The sequence below is a fragment of the Rhopalosiphum maidis genome, chromosome 4, assembly GCF_003676215.2.
Source record: "Rhopalosiphum maidis isolate BTI-1 chromosome 4, ASM367621v3, whole genome shotgun sequence".
Taxonomy (NCBI): Eukaryota; Metazoa; Arthropoda; class Insecta; order Hemiptera; family Aphididae; genus Rhopalosiphum; species Rhopalosiphum maidis.
In genome coordinates this window covers 52,719,670-52,740,241 of record NC_040880.1, presented here as the reverse complement: position 1 = coordinate 52,740,241, position 20,572 = coordinate 52,719,670, and the positions used below count along the sequence as shown (strand labels likewise).

Sequence of the window (20,572 nt, the reverse complement as noted above, 5' to 3'; positions counted from 1 at the left end):
CAAATCAAATAGTAAAACTACTTTAATGTTGCAGTAAGACTATTCAAATTGTAGTAGTAAAACTATTCGAATCTAATAGTAAAACTATTGAAATCTAATAGTAAAATTACTTAAATTGTAGAAGTATAACTATCTAAATATAGCAGTAAAACTATTTAAACGACAGTAGTAACACTATATATAGTAGAAAACTATTGAAATATGTCTAGTAGTTTGTTCGATATGACTATTAAAGAAAAATTAGTAGTTTTTCTCATAGTAACTTTTACCAAGGGAGGATACCAGAATAAGCTGTCTACTAATTTGGATACAAACATGTATTATAAGAACAAGGTTCTAGATGTATGGGTGAATAATATTGAAGAAAGTATTTAGCATTCAAAGTTTTATAACACTGAATGTTATAAAACCAGGTATTATAAGAACTGAGAAGTAATAAGTTTTTAATATAGTATACAGTTAAAAATAAATAAAAATAAATAACTAAATATTAACGGAAGAAAAAAGAAAAAGAAAAGGAATTAAACATTTATTATAATAAATTATTATTTGTATAGAAATTCAAAAAAATGTAAATAGTACAGCACTGGTTTCAGAAGCTTGTATCTTTAATGTTAAAAAGTTTAAAAATGTGCTTACATAATAATATTTATAGTCAACGCAGAATACAGAAGAACACATTGATAAAAATTTAAACTAGGTATAAAGAATCATCCTTAGTCGGTTCTCGATTATCAAAATACTCAAGTCAATTTTGAACATTGACATTTAATATACATTTTTAATTAATTTCCGCGCAAAAGAACAATACAAAATAAAAGGATTAACTAAAGACACGTATGTTAGTGAATCATAAAAACAAAGTAAACTCATTATAATTGCTAAAACTTTTTAAGTGTTTAAAATATTATTAAAATGTATTTAACCATCATTAAAAAAAAGGTTTAAAAAATAACTAATTATAATGATATGTGCTTATAATATAATTAAGCTAATATTTTATGACAATATATATTATTATTATTATTAATTAAAATCATATAGAATTATTTTTAATATTAAATAAAAACCTAATATTAACTTAATATGTTAATAATATGTATTTATTTAATTGTTGATTAAATAATTTAATTTATTATATTTCCTTGTAAATAAATATTAGGTCTCAATGAGAACAATTTGTGTGGAGGCTTTATATTATTTTAATATTATAAAATAACAATAATGTTTTCCATATTTTTTTATTTTTATGTTAAAAACTACTATATTATGTATAATATTGTTAATTAATATCAATAATAGCAAATGAATAGTTCACGTTTTATAATATTTGATACATTTCAATTAATTTTTGGATTTAGTTTATCAACAATGTTATTCAAATAAAAATATTAAAAGTATAATTAAAAATTGTTCTCTTTTAGTATTGTGTGTTATAGTACTACATTAATTTTAAATATTTCTATAAATCTCTTAATAATAGCCAATTTATTAAGTATTATATAAAAAATAAATTTATTATTATGTTTTAAAATTATACAATGTGTATTAATTTTTATGAGTAAAAAGTAAAAAACAGATATCTAGGAAAAATAATTTAATTAAAGGATGATAAAAAAAGTACTTGCGTTTTAAATATCTGTTTGTTAAGATAAAATTGATATTAATAAAATATAAATATTAAGTTCAAACTCGGTAAAACGGGCTGTTTACATAATGTATACGAAAAGTTCTCAATCATAGAATATAAGATGAAAATGTTATGCTTTTTCACGGTTTTCTTGTTTGTATGGTTACTTGAAATATTATTGAATTTGAAGAAATTACGACAAACTTCAACAATATTGAACAAAGTTCGTATAGGTAAGAAACGATTTTTATTTTGTTTCTTTTTATTAAACTTACACAAAATTGAAAGTTTTATATTAATGTTAAAATAATATACACAGTTCCTGGGGCCAACATCAGATATTACTGCATTGGTGGATATCGGTTTTTAAGGGGGTCTTTAAAAATATCTGTATAGACTTAGCCACCTTAAAATAATTCTATAATATTTACCTACGAACACTATGACACTATAATTTTAAGTTTAGTCTAAGCTATTTAAATAAATAACTATATACCATTATACTATAATTTGTTTTATACTATTAGTTTGACGATTATTAAACTTAGAAATATTGGAATACTGGATGTACATTGTACATTTAATAATTTTAATTTAATTTTGTGTTTATATAGCCAACTATAACTAAACCACAGTAAAGTTTAGAAAATCAGATTTATGTTTTAATTTTCTTTTAAAAAATAATGGTTTACAAATGTATGAGAAAATTATCGGGTATTGTATAAGTAAAATGTTTATAAATTACATAATGCTTGAAAAATGTAGGTCGAAATGTAAATTATTTGCTATACTTATTATGTAAGTAAAACTATTTGACAAAACTCAGTTTATGAATTTTCAAGCAACCTAAAATACGACCGTATTTGAATTAAAAAATTGAATTCAAAGTTTGTAGATAAGCTCATTATCTATAATAGTAAATCGACAAATTCTATAAAATAAACGATAATATTAGTAGTTATAGACTTATAGTATATAATACAGAAATATAAAATACACAATTTGCATTGCAGCTTATGAAGAACTTTTCAAAATATTGAATAGAAGGTTCGTCTGTTTTAAATTATTACAACCAAATATAGGCATATTACATATAATGTACACAAAATAATAATCACTAATAATCCACAGTAGTATTAATTATTAAGAATTCACTAAAAAATATTGTTTAAATTATTAAAAATATTAATGCAATTAGAAAGAGAAATGGGAAGGAGCTTAGTAGTCAATAAATCTACTTAAAATCCTCTACAGATTTCCAAGTATGTTTTTAATATAAGACTGTGAATTAAATAGCTTATATTATATTAAAACATTTAAAACCCTAATTGCGCTGAAAATAATATTTATATAAAAAAAAAAATTCGCTAAAAATACGAAAGAATATAAAATTATTTTAAACGTAATTAGTACAGTTTGTAGTGAAAAATAAACTCTAATAATGTTTAACCAAGTTGATTACACGTTGAAAAGGTTCAACTGCACAGTTCTTGATAACGACAAAATACGAAAAGTCGCATAATATAATAAAAAGTGAGAATCAATAATTGTGTGAAAAGAGTATTTATTACCTATACTTCCAACTGATTATTTATGGGTTTCGAAAATTGAAAATATCAGCTGTTTTCCGATAATGCATATTGTACCTGTACACTTTGTATTAATAGAAACGTACGATTTTATTTATGTGTTTTTCCTTCTAACAGGCAAAAAAAAAAAAGAAAGAAAAAAAAAACGCGAAACGAAAAACCAATAAAACTTGCCGGTCAGCAGGGTGCTTACGCGTTTTTATTTAAAAACCACCTCTCGCAGCGTTTTAAGGTCGAGAAGTCGAAACACAATAACGGCTCTACTATAAAACATACACATATTATATACGGGCAACCGCGTGTAGAGCTATTTCTCCCGAATCGCCACATAATAATATTACACAATATAAACATTACGTAGTGTGTACTACAATATTATTACGTAGTTATCCATTTTTATAATCAAAACTCGATGATTTATCGTTATTAATTGTTGATAATAACACGTACGTTTTGTAGTTAAAGTTGAATGGAAAATCGCAAATGTTTATCCATTATAATATATTGTGTAAGTCGTAAATAATAATTAGCGCGAGCCCTATTCGTTCTTATTTTTAAGATGTCTATCCGATCGGAACACACTTGTATGACAAATTTAAATCGATTTCAGATTTATATAACTCAGATTATAATACATCTTATGTCGTTGTACGCTTAGTTTTTTAGATTCTGACCGGAGCGATAAATGTATTGATGATTTTACAACGGTGGTTAGAAAATTGGATTTAGTTATACTTTTAAAGGATCAATACTTTAAGTAATTTTCAAAATAATATAGAACTGTTTTACAGAAAATAGGAAAGAACTGTGAATTTCACGTTCAATTGTTTTATAAAACAATTAAAATGGTATATACGTATTATGTTTAAATACAAAAATAAATAACAAAAGAGAATCTTCATCAAATATTCATAATAGCATTTACTATAGACATGAAATAAATAGTGATAGCTCTTTTTGTGGTATTTATAATATATATTTTAAATTTTCGATATTTTCTAATTTATATTAGATTTGAGTAAGATAATTGACAACATTTTTGTTTGTGACAAAATTTTTTTAAAAATGTTATTCAAGATTCATCAAAAATGATAAAAATTCTGAAAATATAGAAAATAATTTAAAATTTTAATTTTTCAAAATCACAAAAATATGTAAATTATTTCGTAGTTACATATTGTATCCATACAGTTTGTATTTTAACCTCTAAGGTTTTTTATAACTTAGTGCAGAATAGCTCATAAAATTTTCTTATTAAAATTAAAAAAGTTTAGTGTAAAGCCACAATGCCACATACATATTTTATGATTGTGACAGCATTTATCACACATAAAACAGCAATTTCTTTTCAAACGATTTTAATTATTTTGTTGTTATTTAAAAACAAATAATAACAATAACTATAATAAAAATAATATGATTAATATAAACTACTATTGATTATAGAATAATTTTAAACACTTAATTCTTACTTAAATTATCGTTTAATATATACAATGGTATTTTTAAAATATTTAATCAAATTTTAAATTATTTATTGGTATTTGAAAATATGTTTGTATATAGTTTATTTTTGAATTTTTTAAATTTTGTTAATATTTTTATGTAAATCAAAAATTTGAAAATTTATTTCAAGAATACAGATAAACGTTTTTACAAGATGAATTTAGGTACCTACATTTTTTCTTTAAGCGTTTAATTTCGAATATTTACAAAATTACAATACAGCAGATTGAGGTTTTTGTTTATTATTTTTTATTTTAATAATTATTGTTATTTTAATTGATACAATTAAATTTCAATCAAATTTAAAAATATGCTTATATTCTTTATTATTAAGGTCCGATTTATTGTATGCAAATTTAAAATTTTTGAATCGCCCAGTTATGGCGTACCAACCACAGATTCAACTTTATTTTTGACACCCATTTTTAATGGATATTGGTGGTATTTATTTTTTGAAAATGTTGATAGTCGAATCAACAGTTTTAATTTCTTACATTATTATCCATACATATTATAACTCTTTAAAGTTTAGTTATTTCATTAGCAGATTCAATTAAAATATGACTGGAATAATGTATAAATACTTATTTTTATACGTCTACATTGTAGAATCGTGTGCTTCATTAGGTCTCTATTTAACAAAACTAAAAATATATAAATTGTATTAAAAGATAATTAAAAAAGAAGTATTCAACTAAATTAAAATTGATTTGTTCAAATTGTTTCGATTAAAACTATTAATGAATTTACTAAACTTTAAAGGGCCGTAGTAAATAAAATAGTGAACCAAAATTGACAAAAATAAAATAAAATAAAGCACTATCAGAATTCATTTAAAAACAACTGTTAGCAATTAAAAAATAAAGTTGATTTAGAAAACTCAGTATTTTTATTAATGTTTGAAAAAACTAAAGAAAAACAGAAAATAGGGATATTTACGAAAAACAAATTTTGTTATTTTATTGAAATTCAGAAAATAATGAACATAGATAAATTTATCATTAAATATTTTTACAAGAATTTTTTAGACATAATATAATATTCAGTCTGATCTTTTTGATAGACAAATTTCACAATACATATAATTTTATTGATTTCCAAGTATTTAAATAATTAATATAAATTCACTTTAGAAGTAGGTGTATATGAATAAGTAATTGAATTCTGTGTGTTGTTAAAATTATTATTTTATTTTTGTGATTAATTTTAAACAGTATTTGTAAGTCGTAATCAAAGTGTTAAGTAATTGTGAAACAGACCTAACAGTAATAATCATATATTAATAGTAATAATAATAAATATAAAATGGGGTAATTATCTTAATAGACTAGATTTTTCGACCACTAAATTTCTACCGGAGTTTTTATTTTAATAAAGATCATACACTATCTAGTAATTATGAGTATTTAAACCCCATTTTTTGTTATTTTTGTTTCAAAATTGTATAGTAAATATAGGTACATAATATAATATACAATTTTTTGGTCAATTGTTTATGAATATTTAACCAATATTTAAAATATTTAAGAACTAGTTATAAGGTTTTTGAAATTATTCCTTCCAATCACTTTTAGAATAATAATATAAATTGTGTGTCTGACTGACAATACTATGTAATATTATTTGGTACAAAAAACGTTATCTTGATAAGCTTAAGAGCTTATACAAAATCAAGAAATTTTAAACGCTTTAAGTTTTGATAAATTGTATTATAAGATATTATAACTGTCATTTTCTTTAACAAACTAAAAAATTTAAATCAAAATCAGTCTGATTTATTTTTCTTGGTAATAGTGTAATACAAAAATTGGATCATATTTACGGATTACATAGTAAACTATATTATATTTATGATATCATGATAGTTATGATTTTAAATAATCGTTTCAAATCTAATTCATACTAGTCTACTACTAATGGTTCTATAATAGTATAAAAGAATATACAACAATATAAACTATATAATGTTTAAATTATTTAAAAATCTACGTGTTATTTAATATTTTGGGTTAAAAAATAAAAAGCACTATAATCCGTAAAAAATCGATTCAATAAAAAAAAATATGTTGGTCATTCACCAATTATTATTTGTTGTGGAAGATAATCATAAATATTGCTCACACGTACCGGTCAGTTTTTCTTTAATAATCCGTTTATCATATATTAGATTTATGAACAGATATGAAAAATGTGCATTTTTCTGAATATACGAATTATGAATTAATTCGTTTATGCCACTATATACCAACGAGTATCGCAACATTTTAATAAACAAAATCCAATAATAAATTATTACTGTTTTTAAGCACCAAGTAAATAAATATAACCTAACCTTCTAAGCGGTTTACTCAACATTAATATTAAATATATTTCCAATGTATTTCATGGAGTGATTTTTTTTTGAAATTGTATATATTTCGTGGTGACAATTTGGCTTCTTAACTAGTTTTATAGCCAAAGAAGTTCTTACTCGCTTAAAAAAGATTCTTAACAAACATTTTTAAGACATGTGGCTTTTAAAATAGATTATTTATTTATTTTTATTATTTTTTGTATTTTTGGATTGTAAAAAAAAAACGCATAGAGAACCTTGTGTGAAATAATTGTCAATTTTTTTTACCAAGTAACAAAAAATGTATTCACAACATAATATATCGAACTATATTTATTTATTTATTAAAAATACAGGCTGGTAGTCAATAGTAATGGTTACCTTACAATAGTAACATTTAATAGTGGAAATATTAAAATACAATTAAAAGATAATTGAAAAACAAAATAAGAAAAATATATAATGCACAAAAGAAGAAAACATAAAATATGCATTATGTATGATAAAATACAGAAAGTTAATTAGATGAGTGAGTCGGTTAGGTATTGACAATTTTCATCATTCTTATAAGTGGCTCATTAGCAGTATAGTTTGTGTTATAAAAAGGAATATAAAACCAATAATTATTAGTATTGATAAGTATAGTTTTATGCATTGTAATTTAATATTAGTAGTTTAGAAAAAATATATATTACATTTTTTTCATTAGTATCTATTAATTCTACTGACTAGTGATGTAGTATATGTCTTTATGTATATAAATTCATCTTATGCTTTTTATGTTAATTATTTTAATTTTAAATTGTACAATGCAACATATGCGTATGTGTTGACTATTATGTCAATGATAGTGATTTTCGATTTAATACTAAATTACTATTATTGGCTTTTAATATGGCTGTCAAAAAATTTAAAAATAAGATACGCCTATCAGTAACAAAAAATACCTCTATTTTTCGATACATCGAAAATACCATTAGCTAGAATACGAAACAGTAGATATTTATTTCTTATTTTTTGCAATCCATTTAGTATCGTAAAAACTGTTCTCTTGACAATACAAAATCTTGTCAAATCAGCTATTCTCTAAAGCTCTAAGGATATATTTGCATCATTTAATATTATTATTGAACAATGCAAAATTATTTGAAAGTCCCAAGCGATCCCGCAGTATATGGGGATACTGCACCAAACGTTTTAATTGTTGAATCGATATTCGATATCTATTCGAAAGGATTGTTTAGCAATTTCAAAAAACGAAATACTTCATTTGTAAGATGAGAGTGATATTGCTTTTGTCGTGAACAGTTTTGAATACTGTACAATGGCACTTGTCTTAACTAAGACGAAACTGTCAACATTGTGCAATGTGTAAAGGTCTATTGCTTTATTTATATATTTTTTTATTTTTACACCCCGATGCGTGGAATGGAAAAAATCACTATTTTTCCAATTTGTCTACAATTTTACGACCACGTAATCGCCACTAGCCAGCCTGAAAATGACATTCCCGCTCGTCACATATATATTTTTCCGATTTTGACGTACTATTATGGAATTCTCTAGGCAATGGGTTCCAGGAATAATGATAGTTGTGGCAAATCGCTACCGAAAAAAGTTTATGTTTATATATTATATACCTATACAGATGTTCCATCCCCGACGTATTTATGTCGGATGCACCTGAACGTTTTTCACAGTGGGGAATAAAACTAAAATTGAGTTTTTGTGGTGGAGTCACGTTTTGATGACAATTCGTTCAGTCTGCTTGTGACTATATTTTCAACACGCGTTGTATAACAGTATGAAAATACTTTGGTAATAGTGACTAAATAAAACTACTGATGATAAAATAACTATAAGGAATTTTCGATAGGTAACGAGTAATTAATATATGTATTTTTCACTTTTAATATTAGTTCATCAGCACATATTATGAAAACAGCAAGCAGATTGCATATTAAAACAATTTAATATATTCCATCGAAAATAGCTAGACATTTTGTTAAAGTAAAATAATTTTCAGAACTAAGGATTTAGTTTGAATATTCTTATTCGTAATAGTATTTTTATATTTTAACAGTATACCTTGAAAATTTAATAATTATTAAAGTATTAAACTGTATTTTGTTTTAATAATAGTTTATGTATCTATATAATATATACATATTTATATTTTAAAGTCACTAAATTCTATTATAATTCACATTACATTTTTGATACAAAATAATGGTTTCCATTAAATTTTAAAATTATAATTTAATATCAGAACCACTATTTACCTTTTTAGAAAGTAATATTAATGAAATTATTTTCAAATTATCTTCACTAATTATTATTATATAAAAGTATTAAGTAACTCTACCTATTAAATACATTTTTGCTAGAAAATTGTGTACAATATATCATATATTCTGAGGTCATAATTTCATTAATAGATTATAGACACTATTAGACGTGAGATCATAATATATTAACTAACCATACGTATTATACGTATAGTTAGTTAATTATATTCACCTATGTAAATCCTGCCAGAATATTGATTAGATAAATTGATAACAAAAGGTTTAATGTAAGCTCTGCTAGTTTTATTTTTTACCTGTAATAGATACATGGAAACTTCACCCATACATTCATAGGCCTTCTCAAATAAAATACGTTTATATTAGTTGCGATGACATATGTTTAAACTGTTTAAAGTTCATAATTTTAGACTGAGTATTAAATACAAAAGTGAATAGGAAAATAGTAAGTGGATTCATCTATGTTTTAGATTATTGTAATTATCTTTTAGAAAATTTTCTAATATATTTGTTTTCATTTACTTTAGAAGCAATTATGTTGTCTAACTACAGAGTACTTAAGTTTTTAGATTACCTTGTTGATAATTATTTTAGCAATGACGCAGATATCCTATCTCATTTGTGGACTGATCACAGTGAAAATTTAAGTAGAATTGCAAACGCTTGTTAATCTTTACATAGTAATTTAAAAAATGAATTTAACAGTCACCCAAATGTTTATAATTTTTTTAAAGATCTTAACAAATTTCATTTCCTAATTTATGTAAAACTTAATAATATATCTCAACTAAATCAACTCAAAAATTTAAAAAATAAATTTAAAAAAAATGATAATATTAGACAACGCTATAAATAGTTAAAATAATGGATTTATTTATATGTATTATGTAAATATTTTTAGTTATTAATTTAAACTTAAAATATCTATAAATGTTACCACATAATTTTAGTTGATAGTTTAAAACGTAACAATATAATATACCTACATATTTTATTGTTATTACGAGTATTTATTATTCATCATTTTTTTTTTAATAATATTATATACAAATTAATTTTATATTTTTAACTAACTCTTTAGTTCTAAGTTTTATATATTTTTTAGCATATTACACGTAATTATGGACGATTATTATAGCAATTAATAAAATATAAGTGTTAATTTTATACTGTAACCTGAATTTTTTCACTGACGGAATTTAAATGAACCCAATTTTACCTGATTTTTTCCTGGCGCAGCAACACTAAAAAAAGGTGTTTGTGGTGGAGTTAACATGCGTCCCTAGAGAGATATCGATAAGTTGGACATGCTTATTGTTACAAGTAAGTAATAGATGATTATACTAAATATTGATAATATTATTGATTGACAGTAAGACAATATGTGTTGATAACATTTCTTATGAAGAATTTTAGTATATAGAAATATATAACTACATAAATTATACATATCTAACGTATACTAATATAGTATTAAATCTTACTCGAGTTGTAATAATAGTTAAGTATAATAATATGATCAACAAAACTCGGTAATTTTAGTGAAATTAGTGTTTAGGTAAAGCATTGCGGTCCGGTGGCTTTTGATAGCCTTTCAGCGGGCGTTGAATAAAAAATGTATTTTTACTGAACTTTATCTACAAAATACTTAAAAAAAGTTTATTTTATATAAACGTACAATTCAAAAACACAGCCACTTTTACCGTACTTGTCAGTCTGCCACGCCTAATTCATTCGGTTTGTATTTAGTTTTATTAAATAAACTTTTGAATGCAGACCAGCGTTCGTTTGAAGTTTGTAAAAATATGTACCTACACGATTTGCAGTGGGTTATTAAAATCAAAATCAACACATTGTTTAAACACAAATGTTATATAATATTACACTGTAGAAAGTAGACGTCTTGTTAAATATTTTACACTGCTAACGTAATTATAAATTTATTAATGTACATGCGATACATAATATTATAATTGACTGTGCTAAGACAAAGCGTGAGTAAAATATCATCTGGTTATAGCAATATCAATAATAATTATTAGATTATAGAGTGTTGATATGTCTTTTAATTGTGTTTTATGTAATATTGCAATCATTTTCTCTTTGAAGACGAACGACATATTATACAAGATACAATATTATAGAAGCGTTTCCACGCAATATATTATTATTATAATGTAACACATTAACACTGCACTCTGCAATATTAAAAATTAATTAACAACATGTGTTTGTCCTTTGATGTGTTTGAACGAGATAAATTCACAATGAGAATAATTAAGTAAAAAAAAAAAAAAAAAATGATACTTAAACTGTTTTTTTAACGCGAATAGTGGCATGAATATGACGTGTTTATGCGATATACCTACAATGTATATTCGGTATTTACTCATGCTTCATAAACCACCAGACACCGGTCAAAATCGATTGTTCGAAAATACCTTCCCCCTATATGACTTTTATCTACTACTGCAGCTTATAATATAATATGCGCTATTCGTCCATGATCTTCATTATCCTATTAAAAAAAAATAAAATTAGTAGATACATAAAAACCGCGTAATCTCTTATAAAATCCCAATAAATATATTAAAATCGAAATTAAAATTTGACTAAACTATAAGCTTACTATCTATGTTCAAAATTAATAATATATAAATAGTAGACAACGATAAAAGTGAAAAAAATCTCGTTGTAGGGTGAATACATTTTGGGTTAACTATTTTGACTGGTTTCGGGATTATAGTAGCACGAGTACATTGTATTTTAATGCGAAGAACATAGTTAAACATTGATGAAGTATTGTTTTTATTAGCGTTGGCGTAATATTATTTTTTGTTGTTTTATTTACAAACAAATTAGTTTATTTTTATTGCAAAGACCCTGCGTTACAGATTTTATCAAAAATGTAATATGTTTATCTAAATGCACATTGTACGTGTATGAATGTTAAATTTACTCTGAGCTCATGTATTTATAATTTAATATTTAGTTCTGGATTTCCCACATTTATGTGTGATTTAAAATTTGAGATAGTTAATTCAAAACCTTTAATTTAAATAAAACAAACATATTATTAAATTGTTTTTAAGTATATTATTTAGTAAATTCCCATAGCGATATTGAAATTACAATATAAATATGATACCCAATAGTTTTATTTAACATTAAAACAAAAATGTTGTTGTTCTTAATGCTTATAAAAATAAATGATTAAATTCGTTATGTCTAGTAATTTTTCAATGACATAAAAATAATGAAAACGATATTGAAAATGGTTTTATCTGTTGTAGGTAATTCAAAAAAATAAAAAAATTAAATTAAATGAATTTCGTGTAAATTACTTAGACGACTTTTATTTTAAAATGTAATTTTGGTAATGAAAATTATTGTATTTATGATAAACGTTTGCTAGTTGCTACGTACAATACCGAATACCATATAAAATGCTTTATTTTATATTATGCACGTATTATACATAAAAGCTGAATGAATGAATAATTAAAATTATTAATAATACGTTTTTTTATGATTCACGTAAACATGTATGGATTATATTATATATTTATAACTAATTTCTCTGGAACAACAGTGCTCAATAAAACATTCCAAATGCGCGAAAAATAATCGAATCGAATCTGTGTTTGTGAGGAGAGCCACAATTATAATTATAAAACGTATTTCGCTATTCATATAATATTTAATATAATGCAAATAGGTTTTTGAATTGATTCTGACGATACCATTCAAATTGAAAACGCTTTCCATAATACGACGTTTACACCAGTTAAACGTATGATGTTTAATGTTATACATAACGTAGACGTATGTATTAAAAATAATATAATGTGTATTGTTCCATTTAATCGCTCATATAATATAATATTATAGTTTTATAATTCATTTCTGTATATGCGTCTTACAATGTCAAGATTTCGGCACAGCGGTAGTGATGGTTGCCAAGTCAAATAATAATACATTAAAACGAAACGGCTATCAAAATAATTATGTACATTCTATATATATATATATAAAAGGTCAAACTTGACTAAAATATTAAAAAATGAATGCCTTTGATATTTTTATATGTCGAAAAAAAATAATAAATAAGTCCCACGGTAAATAATCAACGAACGTTTCAGTGGCATCCATTTTGAACGAGGATTCTACGTCATTATGCGTCAAACGGAGATCAAAGAACCCCGCGGCCGCAATCTCAGCATCCGCCGACGGACCGTCGAACGTTTTATGATAAATACTTCTCGAGAAAATTTGTAGTTTTCGTATACATTTTCTTTCCTCTGTGGCGACCGTTGTTCCGTGATTACGGGTCGCATTACTGCGCGGGTGCCTGCACTACCGCCGCGACTACTTTAATATTATTGCGTCATCGCCGTAGCCGAAATTAAAGGCTAAATGGGATTTAATAAGCCGATGTTGCACGAAAGTTTGTTTTTTTTTTAAATTTTTTTTTTCGGTCAGCAGCCGTGAGATGATACCTACGATGTTCTGCCGCGGGACCCTGGTTTCCGGTTACGAAACCCAAATGAAATAACATCGACAGATTGCAATTTTATTTTACCACGTGTTGTTCGAGGCGTTTTCGTTTATATTTCAAAAGCGAAAACTGGGGACGTGAAACCGTCATTGTCAGCTTAAGTCACATTGCAATGTATTAATATAAAAAATATGTATAAGTACACCGGTGACTCGTCTGCACACAAATCGGAGGGCGACGTCGCTGCGTTTTAGACGACGACGAAAACCGTGGAGAAAAAAAATACACGATCGACAGAAGAAAAATTCTGTAATATTTATAGTACACACCGGCAACAGTTTTTGCGGTCGTGCAGCCGTGCGGCGTCAACAGCAATAACGGTAACTTTTTATGTGTAGGAAATTTTTTTCGTACACGCGGAGATTTTGAGTTCACATCAAAGGCTCGCCGACCAGGACGACGACAGACTTTGAGAATAAAGTGGCTCGTTGACAGCTCTATTATTATTACTATTTCCGTACGGTCGGCTCGGCCAAACGATCCGACACACGTGATATCACATACACTCACACACACACACACACACACACACACACACACACACACACACACACACTGTGATATGAGTGTGAAAGTGTCCAAAGTGCCGACGAAGACATAATATTAATATTATTGTCATCTCGTCGCGTACAAATGCGCCCGACTGACGACAATAATATTATATTTATACGCGTATTGTGCGGCGCGGCGGCCAACATGGAACACGTGCAGTGTGTGCATGCGTGTGTGTTATATATATATACATTATATACACACGCTTTTCGGGGTCTGAGAAAATATGTAATATAATCGTCTTCCGCTCTCGTTAAATTTTTCGGTCAAGGCTCGTTGCGAAAACGGCTGAACGAGATTGAGACGTTACACCGATAATTAGTTGGTTTTCGTCTTTGCAGTTACCGCTGATTAGGTTAGCCCCCACGGCTTCGTCCCTTTGGAGATTTTGACATTACTGAGCTAGTGCCTAATTACGACCATCGGACCATTAAATCAAATATACGTAGAAAAATACTATTTTTAAATTATGCGACCACAATTATCAAAAAACGCGCAATTAACTCGTCTTCCACGTCTTTGTGTAAGGTTTTTTCTCGTATCTACATGATAATATGCATATTGAGTTTGGTCGCACGTATATAGAATTTCTATATGGATTGTCGTCCGTTTCTGACAGATATTTTCGGTTCAAGATTATATACCTACGTACACTGTAGATATTTTCTTTTTTGTTAATATGCTTATGTTCGATGAAAATGTACTGGCACATTACAGTAAAATAATTATGTATGGTAACTATAAAAAATTATTTTAACTATTTTTTTTCGTATCGTAACATTTATCATTACAAATTTACAATGAATGTTTGAGCTCCCTTAAAGCATAGAATTTTAATTTAACTGTTTTTCAATTAGAATAATAAATTATTTGATTTATTCAAACAATACACAGAGATTGAGGTTCTAACACACCCGATGATGGATTATTGAATTCCCTGTAGATCATATTAATATCTAATAACAATTATTTATTAGGTACGTCAGTATATACAATTAAGTATTGGTATAATTTGAATAATTTATACCAATTTATGGGATATTATTATTCATACATAAAATAACAATATATTCTCAAAACATTTTTGTTATTTTGTTTTAATGCAAAAAAACATTAATCATAGTAATTTGAATATTTTCTCTACAAGGTACTTGAATATTATTTTATATTTACAATAAAATTTTCAAAATATTTAGACTAATTTAAGCTCGTTGTAGGTATTTGGAAATGTTGAATTCTATATAAATATTTTTTTTTTTTGAGTATTAATAACACCGTCTACGCATCTTCCATTGATATGCATCTACCGAAATTTAAAAACAAATATTATGAATTAACCGGCTACTTCTTTCGATATAGCACAAGGAACGTAAGTTCGAGTCACTGTAAATATGTATCTTTTATTAATATATATCTCTACTGATGAAAGACCAGAGATTAACCGGTTGCACTTTGGCTCTCAAAAGTCAATAGGACAACTCTATGGTTTACCTTTAATCCTTAAAGATCATAAGGAATATTAAATTAACTGGTTTCAGATCAGACAAATAGTAAAGTATTATCATTATTGAAGTAAGATAGACAATATTAGTACACGAAAACTGTTATTAACAAACACACAACTTACTGATAAACCTTCAACAAATCATATCTGAACGTTCCATGGAACATATATATATATATATATATATATATTTATTCATGTTTACTTCGATCGAGTAAATTGATGAATCATTACCGTTTTTTGTTGTCACTGTTATGACCGTCTTAAACGTTATTTCGATATCTATTACTTCAGAACATTTGCTTCACGAGACTGTATGTTAATGCCTAGTCAACCATAAACTATATCTTACAATTTACAATTCATATTATATTGAACAATTATATGATGATACAATATATCAATGAAATTACTAAAAAATGTTTGAATTAGAACTTATTGTGATGATAATTTTTAAAGTTAAATATATTATCCAAACGAGCCAAACCGAATACCAAAAATACAAAATCACATGGTTAGAATTCGACACATTATTTTCATACGAACATAATTTAAGTAGGTATGAATATATTTTAATCAATAAAATTAAATTAGTTTTGGGTCAAAAAACATTCATCTTGCAGAGGTTTTTCTTACAAATTTTGTTTTGTACCTAAGAAATTCACTGTACATTCACCAAAGTCTTTTGGATAACATATAAATAAGTTACGGGGCAGAGGGTGAGCTGAACTTTTCCAAACTAATAACAAACGGCGTATTAAATATAAATATAACAGTATTATTGGTAATATTTTACATGGATTTGAGACTATTAGGTATACCGACTACAATGCTACTACGTATACTTATTTTATAAAGGTATATACCCAATGTTGCGTGTAAAGTTCAAATAACAATATTAATTTCGAATATTATTATAATGACGTTTTTCAAATAATCAAATCCAATATTTTAGCATATTATAACTAAAACCATATTATTGTTGAAAACTCAATCTAAATGTCACTCGTTGTTAAGTCTGTTAAGAACCAGATCCAAAAAGGTCAGATTTTCAAATGTCATACTATATTAATTTATACTTCTTCGTAAAATTGATATCAATCGGGGATATGTTTATCTCAATCAAAACTTAAAAATATTAAAATATAGTTATCAATATATGCACGAATATTGTATACCTATATTTATTATTATGGTTTATTATGATGTTTATCTGTAAATACAGTCGTATTATGACTCAAATCATTACTATAGAATGTATAAACTATAATACATAGTCAAAGTCAATAGTAGATACACTCCTTATTAACTTAATGGCCAAGTTCTTAAGCTTTATATAAATTATACTTTGACATGTGATTGATGTGGATCTTCTTTCCTTGTTGAAATAAAGTGGATAACATAAAAATCAATACAATTTTGTATATTAAAATAAAGTTGTAGTAATAATTTAATGATTAATTAAACAAACTGAAAACTACTGATAATACTAATATGCATATGTGTGTGTATCATATTTATAATGCTTACTCAGAGATAATAAGATATAACATGTGTTTGATTTACTTATATTATAATTCAATATATTTACTGAATGACGGTTTTTGATGTTTTAAATGTCTCAAAAAAAAAAAAAAAACCATAATAACTAACACCTCAATATTATTATTACGAATATACATATAATAACTCTTTCGATTCACATAGAACTAATATAGAAAACTGATTATTTAAATTCCATCCATAAATTAATTTTAATAATCTATGTTGTATGGTGAAAAAGTGAAGCATAAACATCCAATCCGAGCGACACCACATAGACATCTCTTATTTCCGATCTCACTATTTCGCGTGTATTATTATATTATATTATTATTATGGTTTTGGAAGGTATCCTTGAAACCCTTTTTTTCTTTAACTGTGTATCAATATTGTTATTATTTATTATTTAACATCAATATTTGAATATTTGTGTGATAAAACAGATTTAAAAAATAAGTGAAAAATAATCAGATATTGTGGTGTAGATAATATAGTGATTATCAAAATTGAAAGATTAACATGGTAAACACTTGTACATACTTTCTTCCATTTACCATCATTATAAGTATCTATTTTTTTCAATATATAAACGGATTAAGTGTTAGAGAGTAAAACTGTTAGTTATATCACATTAAGTTGAGTGAATTAATATATTTTTAAGTTTTTAACTGTCACAGTGTAGGTCATAAAACTACGACGTGCTCGAAAAGTCCTTCAGTCTCATTAGTGCAAGCGGGTAAAGACTATTTTTTCCATTCTTCTATGATTATCTTCAGTACTTGACTGTAGTTACAACAAGACCTTAATACTATATACATGAATAGCACCTCACTGACAAACCACTTGCTCCGGCTTCCAATCGATGATGCAGCAAAATTTATCTAACGTCGTAGAATGTAGAAAAATAAAATTGCAGTACTGACAATCTTAAACGTTAATGTGCTCAAAATTATTAATTTCGTAAAATTATTTTTAAAAGATTTTATGGTTTTACTAGATTTTGTTAATTATAATTATTTAACTTGGCATGTTTATTCTTTAATATTCATTTTAATTTTAAATGTTTAATTAATTTAATTACGTATACATTTACAGCTCTATCAGAATTCAATTTAAAAATAATTCACAAATATAATTTTTTATAATACATAATCGAATGGTATAGAAATAAAAATAAATTTTAATTTTATCTACTAAAAATTATTTACTCATTTAAAAATGTATTAAAAAAAGGGTTTTAATTATAAAATGGTTAAATGTTAGATATTTTTGAGGTAACCAGTGTATGCGTAATTTAACTGCGCGTGCAAGTTAGATTTTTTTTATAAAAAATGATAGTGCTGGATATTGTTAAGTATGAAATATACTCCTTTTTCTTTAACAATATAAGTATCTGCAGCTTAATTTTATTATTAAAACCATTCAATATTTAAGTAAATTAATTTTAAGAACACTAAGTGCTTAGTGCTTACGTATATATAAATTATGTTACGAATTCAACGATACTTCCCCCTATAATAATATAGTTCTAAAGAAAATTAGAATGTACCTATACATAAAGTACTATAATAAGTAAATTAATTTGAATTTTAAGCTATTTCGCATACTTACTCGAAGGAATCAAATAAAAATTTATATTTTGATTGAAATATCATAAAACGTACACAATTTATTTCTACGATCGAGTAAACATATTGAATTCTCTAATATTTTCATACGTGTACCTACAAGGAGAAGGAACGTGGTATATTTAATGTGTATTCAATTTTTTTAAATATGAAATTACGATGGTGATAAAATACTCATATAATAATATGTAATATATTACACATTTAAGATATGGTGTATTTAGATAAGGAAAACTACACACAACTGTCGTATGTGTCTGCGAGTGTGATTAGATGAAATATAAGCTGGAGCAACGTCGTTGCGTTTATTAATTGACACGGTCGAGTCCGGAAATCGACAGGTTTCATCAAATAACGTAGTAAAGTATGCACGCGACTATTCCGCGAGCAAAGAGACTCATGTCATGTGTGCATAGGACCCCGACTTGAAATATTCGGAAACGACTAAACGAAAACTTGTGTTTACACGATTATAAAAGCTTCAGAGTCGTGTGTCGAGACTGGCGCCGCACGAGCGGAAACGCACACATCTATCCTGTGGCACACGCTAGACGAACCACTGTAGCAGCCGCCAATTTCGACGTCGAAATTGATTTTACTCTTAAAAACAAATAATAAAAGGGGCTGCGCTGAGGCTAAGATTCCCTCCCGCGTGCCTGTCGTTCGTCAGTAGTGGCTGATTTGAAATTTAATCACACGATCGCCGCTGGACACACGAAACACAGCAGCTAATGATGTATTTTTTTATTCTCCCTCGAAACAACCGAAAACGATGATGAACGGCATAGCTACATACAGTCCTAACGAATGAAGGGTTTAACGTAAAATATTCATTTCGAAAAATATAGTAACGTATTTTAAATTTTTCAAATATATAAAAATCTACGATTATACTTTTACTTTTCAAATCATACCATGTTCTATCGTTATATTTTTTTTAAATTTTTAAATTACAATTCCCATTTTTTTAAATTTTATATTGCAAAATAATGAGTGTTTTCTGCTGTTAAATCGTTAAAAAATCAGTCTATATATTATAACGCCCCGAGACATACCAATACTATACGTGTCGTACACTGACAAAAACTTATTGTCAAAATATATACGTCTAAATAATATTACGAATCGCTAATATATGTCTTTATTACGATGTTATAAATAAATTAATACAACTACTTGTACAATAACAATAAAAATAACAACTTAATATAGGTATACTGCGTATTATGAATACCGTTAAAAAGAGATCATTTAGAAATTGAATATCGGAAAACTAGTTTTTTAGACTTTTAAGATAAAATGTCTTTGGACCAGTTTCTTTTAAGGCGATGGTGTATGTATGATACAATGTATGATTTTGTTTGCAACACGAATTTTTTGTATTTTACCATTTTTACCACACATGCGCATAATCAATGATTAATA

The 20,572-nt window shown here is 25.9% G+C and overlaps 1 pseudogene; it reads right to left on the bottom strand.

The window, feature by feature from the left end:
• Positions 1 to 20,557, bottom strand: part of LOC113558207 — a 76,966-nt pseudogene extending 56,409 nt beyond the window's left edge.
• Positions 20,558 to 20,572: the final 15 nt, after the last annotated feature.